Here is an 11,754-nt window from a genome sequence, read left to right on the forward strand (position 1 = left end):
TAAAACCTGAAGGTTCAGAAAAATAGTGTCTGTGCCACAGTTCTATACACAGATGTAGAACCTTCTGAATACATAGATTCTCTTCTCAAATGGTCATTGTGGTGACTAGGATTTATTTTCCACAGCTTCTAGAATGACTTTTGGCCTTTCTGTCTGTCCTCCTCTGTCTAGGATAGGAACTTTCAACTCAACCCATACATTCATCTGCCCCAGCCCCCTCCTACTCTGCTGCTTCTATGTCTGCTTCTCCCATGGACTGTGAGCCCTGTGGGGGCAGAAACTCCTTGACTTATCCTACTAGGATCACCAGGACTAGTTCAATGCTCAGTGCATTGCTGTTGCAGGGTAAGTGTTAGTAGGACTCACAGGCAGATGGATGACATGGTGGTGGCACACTGTGAACATTTGTGTACGTGTTCAGAGCTCCCTAACTGACACCTTTTTCTCTAATTTTTTTCTCACATGCACCCTACAGAGTAAGGAAGTTCTATTAATTACCTCCACTCTCTCGACATGTGCCTTGCACAAGGTTCCTAAGTCAGTGAACAGACAAGGGCTAAAGCTCCTGCTTCAAATCCTGTGACTTCTTGGGTTGGCAGTGCACTGGTGCTGGAGGACCATGAGAGACAGATGATTCAGGCCTAGGGATGTATGATGTTGTACGTGGTGGGCAGAGCATGACTCCAAGACATGGTACCAGCCAGTGACTGCGTAACAAAGAAAGCGTTTCCAGAACCACAAAACAGCAGTCTTAGAAATTCTTAACCAGCTCTACCCCCGCTGAATCAACCCAGGAACTGTCCTGGCATTGACAGTGTCTCCCATAAGCTGTGTCTAAAAGCTGTGCTCAGAGTCTCCCTGGGATGGTGGGGTGGCTACAGAGTCTCTGAGCCCCAGCTGTCTTCTGTTTTCCTTTCTTACTATGCCATGAGCAAAATTCCAGGATGGCCCTGTGAGTCTTGCCCTGGCTCACACACACCTGCAGACACCCTTTCACCTCGGTATAGCCAGGACCATGAAAATGATAGGCCTCACCTCCATTGCATTGTAAGACGAAGGGGAGCAGAATTGGAAGGTAACTTACAATTAGTTGACTTTCGCTGAATTGAGTTTGTCCTGAGTGCGCCTGGCTCCTCAGAGCATCTCCAGCCATACGTGAGAGGGCTGTGTGGCCAGAATGTGAGGACAAGCTCAAAGAGTTGACTGTGACAGCCCCCAACCCAACCCCGTCAAAGCCCACAAGAAAGCAGACATCAGTTCCAAAGGAGCCAGAGATTGAGCTCTGCCAAAGTCTGTGTACCAGGACGGGGACCCCAAGGTGCAGATGAGAACACAGTCTGGCTGAGGCCCCACTTCAGCAGAGACCTTAGCTAACCCCAATCCAGACTCTACATGCACACAGAGGAAGACAATAGATCTATGTTGCTTTAAGCCACTAAATGTGTGGTGATTTGTTCCGCAGCCATAGAAAACTAATACATTATGTGCAATATACTAATATCATTATGTATTATTAAACCAATGCTCCAGGAACTAAAGCTCCTGGTTTTAAATCCCCAAATTCTCCACAGCATTATAAAAAGCTGATGTTTGGGTATGCTGAGGGGAGGTGGAGTGCCCTGTGGAGTGACTGTTCAACACGCCTCACACACGGTTCAACTGACCGCCGAGATACCAGCCTGAGCATGTTGAGCTGCTGGGAAGAGAAAACAGAGAAAGGGGCAACCAGAGACCTGCCACCCATTCAGTTACCCCTATTCTGAACAAGACTTCCTAGAAGTCCCCTGCAAAACCTCACCTTAACACCCCAAGCCGATGTACAGAGCAAACCACAACCGCGCAGTGAGCTGGGAAGGAGACTGCCACCCTCAACAGTGGAGGGAGCCAGGCTTCCCACTGCTTAGGACACTCACCGTCGCTAGAAAAGAATGAAGCCTCGAGAGGTTGCCTAGGTGTCCGAGTCCTCTCACGGCAGGTCTTAAAATACCTTACCCTGCCCTTCATGCCTCCTGCGCCAGTCAGTGAGAAGCTCTGAGAGGCTTGAGCAATTGCTGCCTGTTGCTCCGCCCACTGCCATCCACAACAATTACCTTCCCTTTCCTCTCCTGTGAGTCCAAACACCAGTACTGCTCAGCCTCAACCACTGGCACCTGCCCCAGAAGGGAAAAGCACTCTATAGCGCACAACTTTGTAGTAAAACTCTGTTTGCAAACAGAGGTCGGTGGGGGCCACTGAGAAGAGAAAGAGTGAACAGCAGTGGTAGGGAAAGAGGAAATACTAATTCTATTAAAAAGAAGAAAAAACAAAAAAAGGCTGAGACTTAGAGCTAAGAACAAGACAAGGAAAGGACAGAAAGATGTTCTAGTAACGTTGCAGAAGCAAAAGTAAGCAGACTGGACAACCAGAAGGCAGAAGCATTCACAGTACAAAGGAGTTCTTCCCAAGGAGACTAGAAAACTGAGCGCCAAAAGGGCTCAAAGGAGACAGTCCATCAGCCACACTCAGCAGACACCAAGAAATCCTTAGGCAGAGAGAGGACAGATGTAACCAGAGATTATGCAGTAGGGAAACTGGAGGAGCAGAGGAAGGTCTGGTAGTCATTTTTGTGTCGAATCGTGATTGCTAGCATTAAATCCTGGTTGCTTCATCGCTCTGTGGGGTGAAACATGGCAAACAGATACAGTTGTCCCCCAGGACACAGACCAGCACTTCCCTGACCACTAAAGCGAACTCTGGGAAAGTATCTAGACTTGTCACACTGCCTGGCCTTTGATAATCTTATGGCCCTAGTCCCTTTAACTCCAGGTACTCTCGTCAAGAAGCAAGTGCCTTTCACATGGCAAAGCCTACTCTCATCTACCTGAAAAGAATTACATCAATGCTAGCTTCTCACGGGTCTGGTATGGTATGCTGAGATTTCCAAAACTTAAAGAGCCAGGTGATGTCTTCATGACTTTCTCCATTAAATAAAAGTTATTTCTGTATGCATGCATCACTTGGTAGGTGATGTTAATGATGGGCACACAGAACAAAGAGAGGATTGTAAAGACTGGTAAAGTGAAGACCTTCCAGCAACCAAATGGACAACCCTCCACAGGAAAAACACAACAAGAAGGCAGCCAGGAGTGCTTTGGAGTGCAGGTTCTAGGAGAAAAGAGCCTGGGTTTGATAGCAAGTCCAGTACTGAGAAACCTAGGTCAACGATTTGGTCCATTACTAAAACTGAGCAAGTTTACCTACAAATGGCAACCTGAGAGGGCTTTGTGAGGACCAAACAAAGTAATGCATTCAGACACTCAGCACTGCGTCTCCTTTAATAGACATTCACTATTATTCTGGGCTGCCTCAATTCCTTTTTTTTTTTTTTCTATTATTCCCCAGTGCTAAGCTTACTTCCTTCCACTTAAATCCACATGCCACAGCAACGCCCACCAGCCCACGTGTATTCCTGGACCCTGAAGGCATCTTATAAACAGTGTTCCCAGCCAACGATGTACAACCAAGAATGCACAAGACCCTCTGGGCAGCAGCAGCAGCATGGAGAAGCATACTCAATGGAAAACCAATGTCCCATGAAAACTTGCCATTGATTGAGAAGCAAATTCAGGCCAGCAATGTGAAGAACTTGTAAGGTCCAAGGCCATTTTCCGAATCCGTTATCGACAGACCTGACTCTGACCTGTGCCTGGAAGCCAAATGCCTTGACTCTTCATACTTTTTGGCACCAGTTCAGGCTGCCTTATAGAATCCAACAAGAATTTCCTGAGAAACCACACTAGGAATTATAAAGGAGAACAAGATGGTGGCCCTGCCAAGAATGGTATGGCAACCTCTTCGGGGAAACAGGATTCCGTGGTGCTAAGAACTCTGAATGGAGTGCCAACGGTGTGCTAAGGGGCTGGAAGCACTGCTTCTGTTTCCTGAAGCTTTCATGGGAAAAGTGGGGTTGCTTCTAGACTTCCGAGGGTGGTGAGTGAAGAAAGAGAGTCAGCATAGGACAGATCACATTGGCAAGTGTCCAGAGGTTGAGAAGGAGACGAGGAAATGGAGAAGAAGAAAGAAGAGGGACAGAAAGAAAGAGGGATTGAGACATGGGGAAGAGAAACCTCAAAAGCCGGGCATATGAATGACAGAGTGGAGCTGCGATACGCCAGGGTTCAAAGGGAGCCAGTAGGTAAGCGTGCCATGTGCTGTACAAAGCAGTGCACCACCCCTGCTGTCTCCACCCAAGGCTAGGACCATCTGCCTTGCACCTCCTATGGCCTCTCTGAGGCAGAATGACAGGAAGAGAACCAGCGAGGAAGGTCCTTATGAGGGTACTCTGTCTGGAAGGAGTGGAATCAAGCTGGAATTGTAATGGTCTCACAAATTGAAGACGTGATGGTGGCGGCTGACGTCATTGTATCTGAGCCTGCTTGAAAAGAAGACGCGGGATTCCATACTCCTAAACCTCTGTTCGGCTCTGAAGTTGCAGTCAGCACTAACCCCACTTTTTCTATCGGGGTAAAAGGGTGCTGGATCAGTAGAAACAGCATGGCTCCAATTTCCTTTGCAAACCTCAATAGGTATGGAGTAAATGAATCATCCTGTCTCCTTCTGGTTGGCTGTGCAATAAATCACCCCCAAACCTGATGGCATGAAGCAAAGATTCTACTCCACTCCTGGGTTCTGGTGAATTTGAAAATTGGAGAGACCCACCTCTACTCAGTGTTTCCTGGGGCTTGAGCTAGGCACGCTCATGGCTGGGAAAGGGAATCACTGAGAAGGCCTCTCACTCCAGGGGGATGCTGGCTGTCAGCTGAGATATTAGAGCGTGGCTCTGGGGAGGAGGACACTGGAGAGACCTGTACCTGTCCCCTGCTTCTCCTAGACTGAGGCAGAGGTCCTCATGCCATTAAGACCAAGCTCTAAGTGTGACAGCCCAAGAGAGCAAGCCGAAAGACAGTACAACCAGTCAACGAGGCACAGGCAGCAGGGAGAAGCGCACACTGCAGGGACATTTGTGGGCTTTGACTGATCTCATCTGTTATACACTGCAAAGGCTGTCATATCCTGTATCTCCCAACCACCTGCTTTAAATTTCCATCACAGGAGAAACAGGAGTCCTCACTTAAAACACTAAATAAAGTAAAACGGCATTCAAACAACACTTTACATTTTCCAGATCTTCATGGAATCTAAAAAAAAAAAAAAATAACCCTTTTGCAGTAATTTTTCTCACACCATCCTACACATGAAAAACTCCAAATCCACAAATCTCAAAAGACATTATAGGAGCTCAGCAAAGGCACCTGGGTGATTAAATGTAGACTCAGAATTTAAGCTCAGGGTTTCAGGTTCCTAAACCTAACATTATTTTCATGTAAGTGAAGATAGGTTTACCCAATGGTTGGTGATATATGCACATATGGCGATTAATTTCTTTTTAAAAATGAATGTATTCATACATCATTTAAACAGTAATAAGTCCAAAAAACCATTACAAAAATCATTCCAATGTTTTATTGAAGTCTAAGAAAATGGCATAGTGACGAGGTTAGTGTTGATGAACAAGAAAAATCTCCTCACAATTGAACCCAAAGGAATTTAAGAGTAGAGAACTCTGAGAGCGACTAGGGCCGCCAGCATGCAGCTCCTCAGTCAGTGCTAAGAAACCTGTGAGGCTCACCAGGACATGGGTGTAAATTGAGAGTGTAAATTGCTCTCACGTGTGGAGCTTCTAGACTTTTTCCACATGAAGTTGCAGTGGCCATTTTACTTTCTGTTTCCCTTTACTGATAGCAAAAGTTAACTCACACACTCCCTGTTGCAATGCAGACAACGGACTGTCCTTACACCAGGAACTGAGCACTGGGTCTTACACTTTTAATTCTTATGAGCTTTCTTCAGCTGCAGAATACTGCTGACAGTGTGCTGCCTAACCTAGAACGTGCACACTTTCTTCTCTGCCTTTCCCACTCACGGCTTCCCGACGCTATCCTGAGGGACATCGGATCGATCACGTAAGGAAAACCGTCTTGTGATCTTGCATCAGTTTTAGACTCATTCAATCTTTCTTGGAAATTAAGTCTCTGAATGTTCTTTCCAACTCGATGATACTGCACAGTAAAAATGATCTAGCCACTTAAGGCAGTGGTTCTCAACCTTTCTAAGGATGCAACCCTTTAATACAGTTTTTCATGTCTTGGTAAAATACCCCCAACCATAAAAATTATTTTGTTGCTAAATAATAATTGTCATTTTCCTACTCTTTTGAGTCGTTAATGTCGCTATCCAACACGCAGGATATCTGAGCATGTTGAGAACCACTGGCTTAAGGTTTCACTGTTGCCTTTAAAGTATAGTAAGGGACTGACAAATACAAATTGTTCTCCTTCTTTCAAATCTCTATGAAATGGCACAGCCAGAAGCAAACTAAGAATCTTCTGTCTGAGTTAGGCGTAAATCAATATGGAAGACCGGGCACTTAGATTTCTGGGCTGCAACTACTTCTTAACTAAAACTTTGTCTTTCAGTAACCTTGCCTTCCCACTAAAAAGCCTCTAATGTTAAAGAGACTGAATGATGGTCATTTATATCATTTCAGTATTTATAAATCTGTCCTAGATAGGTGCCAGAGAACAGAGACCGATTCAGTTCACATAATTCAATATGATTCTCTTTCCTTCTCCGCTGAATAGAGAAATAGTCACTCCAGGGACTGCAATCTCCTGCTTAAAGTGGGCCATTAATGATTTACAAGGGTGACTTCCCCCCCCCCCCCGAAAGAAAAGAGATAGTTTTACATGACTTCTCTTCGGGGCTGGCTTTCAGAGTATCGAGATGAAGAAGTTGTAAAATACTGTTCTTACACAGAACAGGGTCTGACCTCTCCTCAGGCATCCTGGCCTCTATGCAATCTGCTCCTGACTTCCCTACTCAGTCAGTTCTTTAATGGCAGCCCTGTACCCTTCCTGCTCTTCCCCAAGCCCCTCTGGGCTGGAGTCTGAATCTGCAGTCCACTCCCTTTTATTGATGCATGTGATTTATGGGATACAGACCACCGCTAGCTGCAACTCTGCCTGTAAGGGCTGGGTCCCTTACTACGCATGTCATATTCTCTCTACCTGGCTTCTCTCACTTCAGGGGGTGGGTGGTTTAGTAAATGTTTCCTAAGCGGCTGAGTAACAAATTAAACAAGGGATTGACAACATCTCCTTGCCCAGATGTAGACTCTAAATGCCGCTTCAAAACAATACCCAGCATCCACACAGTCTGAGAAGCCCACACTAGCACTCGTCCTACACTTCTTTTCTTGTGTACAGACTAATGTCATCAATACGTATTTACTGTGTATACAGATGTGTGTACAGATGGACACTTGCGCTAGACTACCACTTTTTCCAGACACTCGCTAAACTCTACACTCCCAACACCCCAGAGATATTGCTAGACTCAATAAACAGATGTTGCCCAAGCTCTCCATATGAGTGGAGCGTATGCTCCCCGGATTCAGTGGCCCTGGCGTGCCTGGTAGGACATATAATAGAAAAGAAAGAACAGGCCAGGTGTGCGGTACATGCTTATAACCCCAACATTTGGCAGATGTGGCCAGGAGGATCAGGAATCCAAAGTCCTCCTCGGCTAAATAACAAGGTCAAAGCCAACCTGAGCTAAGTGAGATGCTTCCAATAGATTAAGCAAATTCAAAAAGACATGAACAGGTATATAAAATTATTTTTTAAGTTACATATATAATTTCCTTCAAGGAGAAGACGGAAAAAATTATACGATCAGAGTAGGAAGATATCATTAGACCAAGAGCAATATAGAAAATTAGAGAGGCAATTGGACCACGCATTCCTCTAGCACAGTTCCCTCATAGAAAGTGAGAGAGAAATGAACAATGGGACGTCAAATACATCCACTGATACCAGAGGAATACTCATGACATAAAACGTAAACTGAGCAGACATGTGTTATTTCTCCCCAAAGTTGGTCTCTGATTGGCAGTGTGGGGCCCTCTTCCCAGCTGCTGCTTTGAGCCAGGGTCCCCCTCAGGGGCTGACCCATGTCCCCCTCAGTGGCTGATCCACGTCCCCCTCAGTGGCTAGCAGCCGCATCCTCATGGTTTGGAGAATGATTTAGAGCACCCGAGGACAAGATTCCCTTAATGCCGAGAATTCTCCGCTCAAATTGCCCGCACCTCATTCTGAATCCTAGGACAGTTAATACAAGCTCTTCACAACGGAGGAGGGGAGAAGGAGAGGAAGCTAGGAGGGAAGGAAGAGGAGACTAAGGGAGTTGAGTGAAATGTGTGTTGAGCTGAGCTTTCATAAACGACTTAGGGGTATTGCAAATGTAGATATTACCTCACCGACTTTGTGACTTTAGGTAAGTGATTAACTCATTTTTGCTTAGTTTTCTTACCTTAGACAGATGATTATGAATCCCATAAGTCACTTATTAAGTGCCTGACAGATTTAAATAATAAGTAAAATAATATCTATTCTCTCAGAAGCATAAGAAGTTATATAGCGGTCAAATTAACATGGCCAGTGCCCCAATTATCTGCGGTTGTGTAACAAACCACAACAATTATTCCTCTTTGTTCACAGTTCCTGGTAGGTAAGAACCTAGGGGAGCTCAGCCGAGTGAGTCCGGTCTGTAACCTCCCATTCGCTCAGATGTGGTCGGATACAATCAGGAGAACGGAAGGTTCAGAGCAGCTGGCCAAGTTTCCTACTACACACACACACATACACTCACACACACACACACACACACACACACACACACACACACACACACGCCCATACACACCACACACACAGAGAGCGTACACACACACACACACACCACACACACAGAGAGCCTACACACACACACACACACACACAGAGCACACACATACACAGAGAGCCTACACACACACACACACACACAGAGCACACACACACACACACACACACACACACACACACACACACTCATATACTGATAACAGGGCAGTCAATTTTTTTTTAGGGCAGTCACCTTTTGTCTGGCCAGAGCAGGCTCCACCCAACATTGTTGCCATCTATGATCTAACACTGGAAATCATATGACATCCTCCTCTCCTACCTATGATCAAAACAGTTTCAAAAGCAGCCTAGTCGTAAAGATAGATATAGATATAGATATAGATATAGATATAGATATAGATATATAGATATAGATATATATATATATATGCCACCTCTTGAACAGAAACTGTCATAGTATTTTCAGATGTGTTTGAATATCACCGCAGCTCAGTGTCCACAAATTATTTAAATCCCTAACACATGCAGAAAGCATGCACTGCCTTACCAAGGCTTGTATAGTTTTATTCCATTAAGCAATCAGACTCAAGGCTTAAAATTTTATCATCTGAATCAAATCTAGCTGTGGGTGGTATACACTTGGGCACAGTCTAGGGGACATGGTTCCTTGAGCGTCTGTTCCCTCAATCCAACGGCTAATGCAATGTGACAGTTTCTGTTCCACACACCAACCACACAACAGGACAGCAGAGGATGCATCGCGGAGCCTCACTTTCATCCACGGAAATGCAAGACATGCTTGGCAGTTAGCAGTCCGCAGGCATCCTGAAATCAGCCCCACACACGCAGCTGGCTCTTGCCGTAAACATCACGGACGCTGCATTCAAGGGCTGATTCTGAGCTCTTCTTTCGTTCTCTGCCTATACTTCTGATGTCACCCTCCCTGTCCGTTTTTTATTTTCTCTACAAACCAGATTGTTTACACCTAAATACACTGGCGCCTCCTTCCTGTCCACTTCAGGTCAAGAAAAAAGAGACGTCTTTTCATTTTATTCTGTCTCTGTTCTTTTTAGTTCGAAATTATCCAGTTCCTTTAAAACTTTTCTTGAGATGTAAAACTTCACATCATGAGATGTAAAGAAAGGTTTTGAAGACAGTTTTTAAGGTGATCTCTTTCTGCCATAGGCTCCCGGTGAGATTCCCCGCTGCACAGCTCCCAAAGACTTGTAGGAGTGCATTGGTCAGTCAGTTCTCGGGGGAAACGTAAAAGGCCTATGAGGACCACGTGACATTTTCCGAAGCCCTAATGCGACCTTCCAGGACAGCCCTGGATCCTTTTTCTAGAAAGCAAATACTTGAGATGTTTGCTAGCGAACAAAACTAGGAATAAGAACGTTCACTTTTCAAACAGACTTCGCGTCTAAATAGTTTGCACTGAACACCGGAGCGCACTTTTGGCTCCTCCCTCCTCCTTGGTCTTCACACCCACATCTAAGAGAGAGCAGGGAGCCTTCTCAGTGCCCTGCGCGTGCAGGGTACTCCTTGGCTCCTTTTGCCACGCTTCAACAACTTGCTGGAGGAACAATCTACCCGTGCCTAACAAAGGCTTCCCTTCCTCCCATACCCAATCAAGTTTTCCTCCTGTTCCTCTAAACCTTTACAACAGATTCTTTAAGGCCCTGCTAACCACTGCTTCAAGGCACATCTGGTACCTGCCTGCCGCCCAGATGCGCAGTTACTTGATGTGGGGTTCCAGTAGGGCTGCAGCTCCAAGCTTAGCACAGGGTAACAAAACCTCTTCCAGTTTTGTACTGAGTAGTAGCAAATCTACCCGAGAGGTAGCGGTGTAAAACAACCAGCAGTGGTCCGTTCCGCTGCTGTTTCTGCACTCAGGGCTTCAGGAGGCGTCTGTGTGTTTACAGCGGCAGGGTACTAATACTATCTTACTACCTGTGTAGTATCCTGCAGAGGCCCTAGTGTCTTAGCCTGGGGTATGATATAGCATCTCGGTTGGGTAAAACAGCCAAACTCCTGCCAAGTTTAAAAACCAAATTAACAACAAAACAACAAAAACACAAACTGACATCTCAATGAGAGAGGCACACTATCTGCAGTAAGTACCTACTGAACCATCTGCTATCAGTCATCTTTTTAATCTCCGTTATTTAGTGTAAGATCTTATAAAATATGTTCCAATGAAACATGTAGATTAAATGGGTGCATAAATGAGAATATTACACTGTTGACTTATTTTTTCATTTTATCTTATTTACAGATGTTGAAATTTAATATTCTTTGTTAAATAATGAATCAGCCAAACTAAGTTTATAAATGTTTCTTTCTATTTCCTATGGAATAATAATAATAATAATAATAATAATAATAATAATAATAATAATAATAAATTCCTGTGAAGAAAAGTTAGCCAGATCTGGTAGCACAGGCTGTCATCCTAGCTGCTTGTGAGGTTAAGGAAGGGGAATTGCAAATTCCTGGCTAGCCAGGCAACTTAGCAAGACCCTGCCTCAAAATAAGTGTAGAATAGGGCTGGCGATGCATTCCTGTGACGTAGCACTTGCCTAGAACATGCAAGGTTCTGAATCTAGCTCCCAGCACAGATAGAAAGAGGGGGATTAATTAATTAACTAACTAATTAATTAATACAAAGAAAAGGTTGACACCATACTCCATATTGTCCTTATTTTTATATCATTTATTGGATCATGGTTTCTGCGGTCATTTAATCCACACAGAGCAGTGAAAGGTACATGATGCCCCAGAGGCTAAAGAACTTATGGATAATACTTCCAGAAAGAGGCCTGCCTGACCAGAACACAGCTTAAGGTACCTGGAGTGCCAGGGCTGCTCAGGGAAGAGGTACAGCCAGCATGAGGAAGAACCGCAGACAGCGCGCCCACAAACAGCAGCGGACAATAGCATGGTACAGCTATTTGGGGAACAAAACTTAGAA

The 11,754-nt window shown here is 45.0% G+C and overlaps 1 long non-coding RNA gene across 1 annotated transcript; it reads left to right on the forward strand.

Moving 5' to 3' along the window:
• Positions 1 to 10,123, forward strand: LOC311609817. Its single transcript, XR_014783512.1, has 3 exons — positions 1 to 345; positions 5,890 to 6,002; positions 9,969 to 10,123. It is a non-coding gene; the product is annotated as an uncharacterized lncRNA (long non-coding RNA).
• Positions 10,124 to 11,754: the final 1,631 nt, after the last annotated feature.

Source organism: Acomys minous, assembly GCF_964271855.1.
Source record: "Acomys minous genome assembly, chromosome: 12".
Taxonomy (NCBI): domain Eukaryota; kingdom Metazoa; phylum Chordata; class Mammalia; order Rodentia; family Muridae; genus Acomys; species Acomys minous.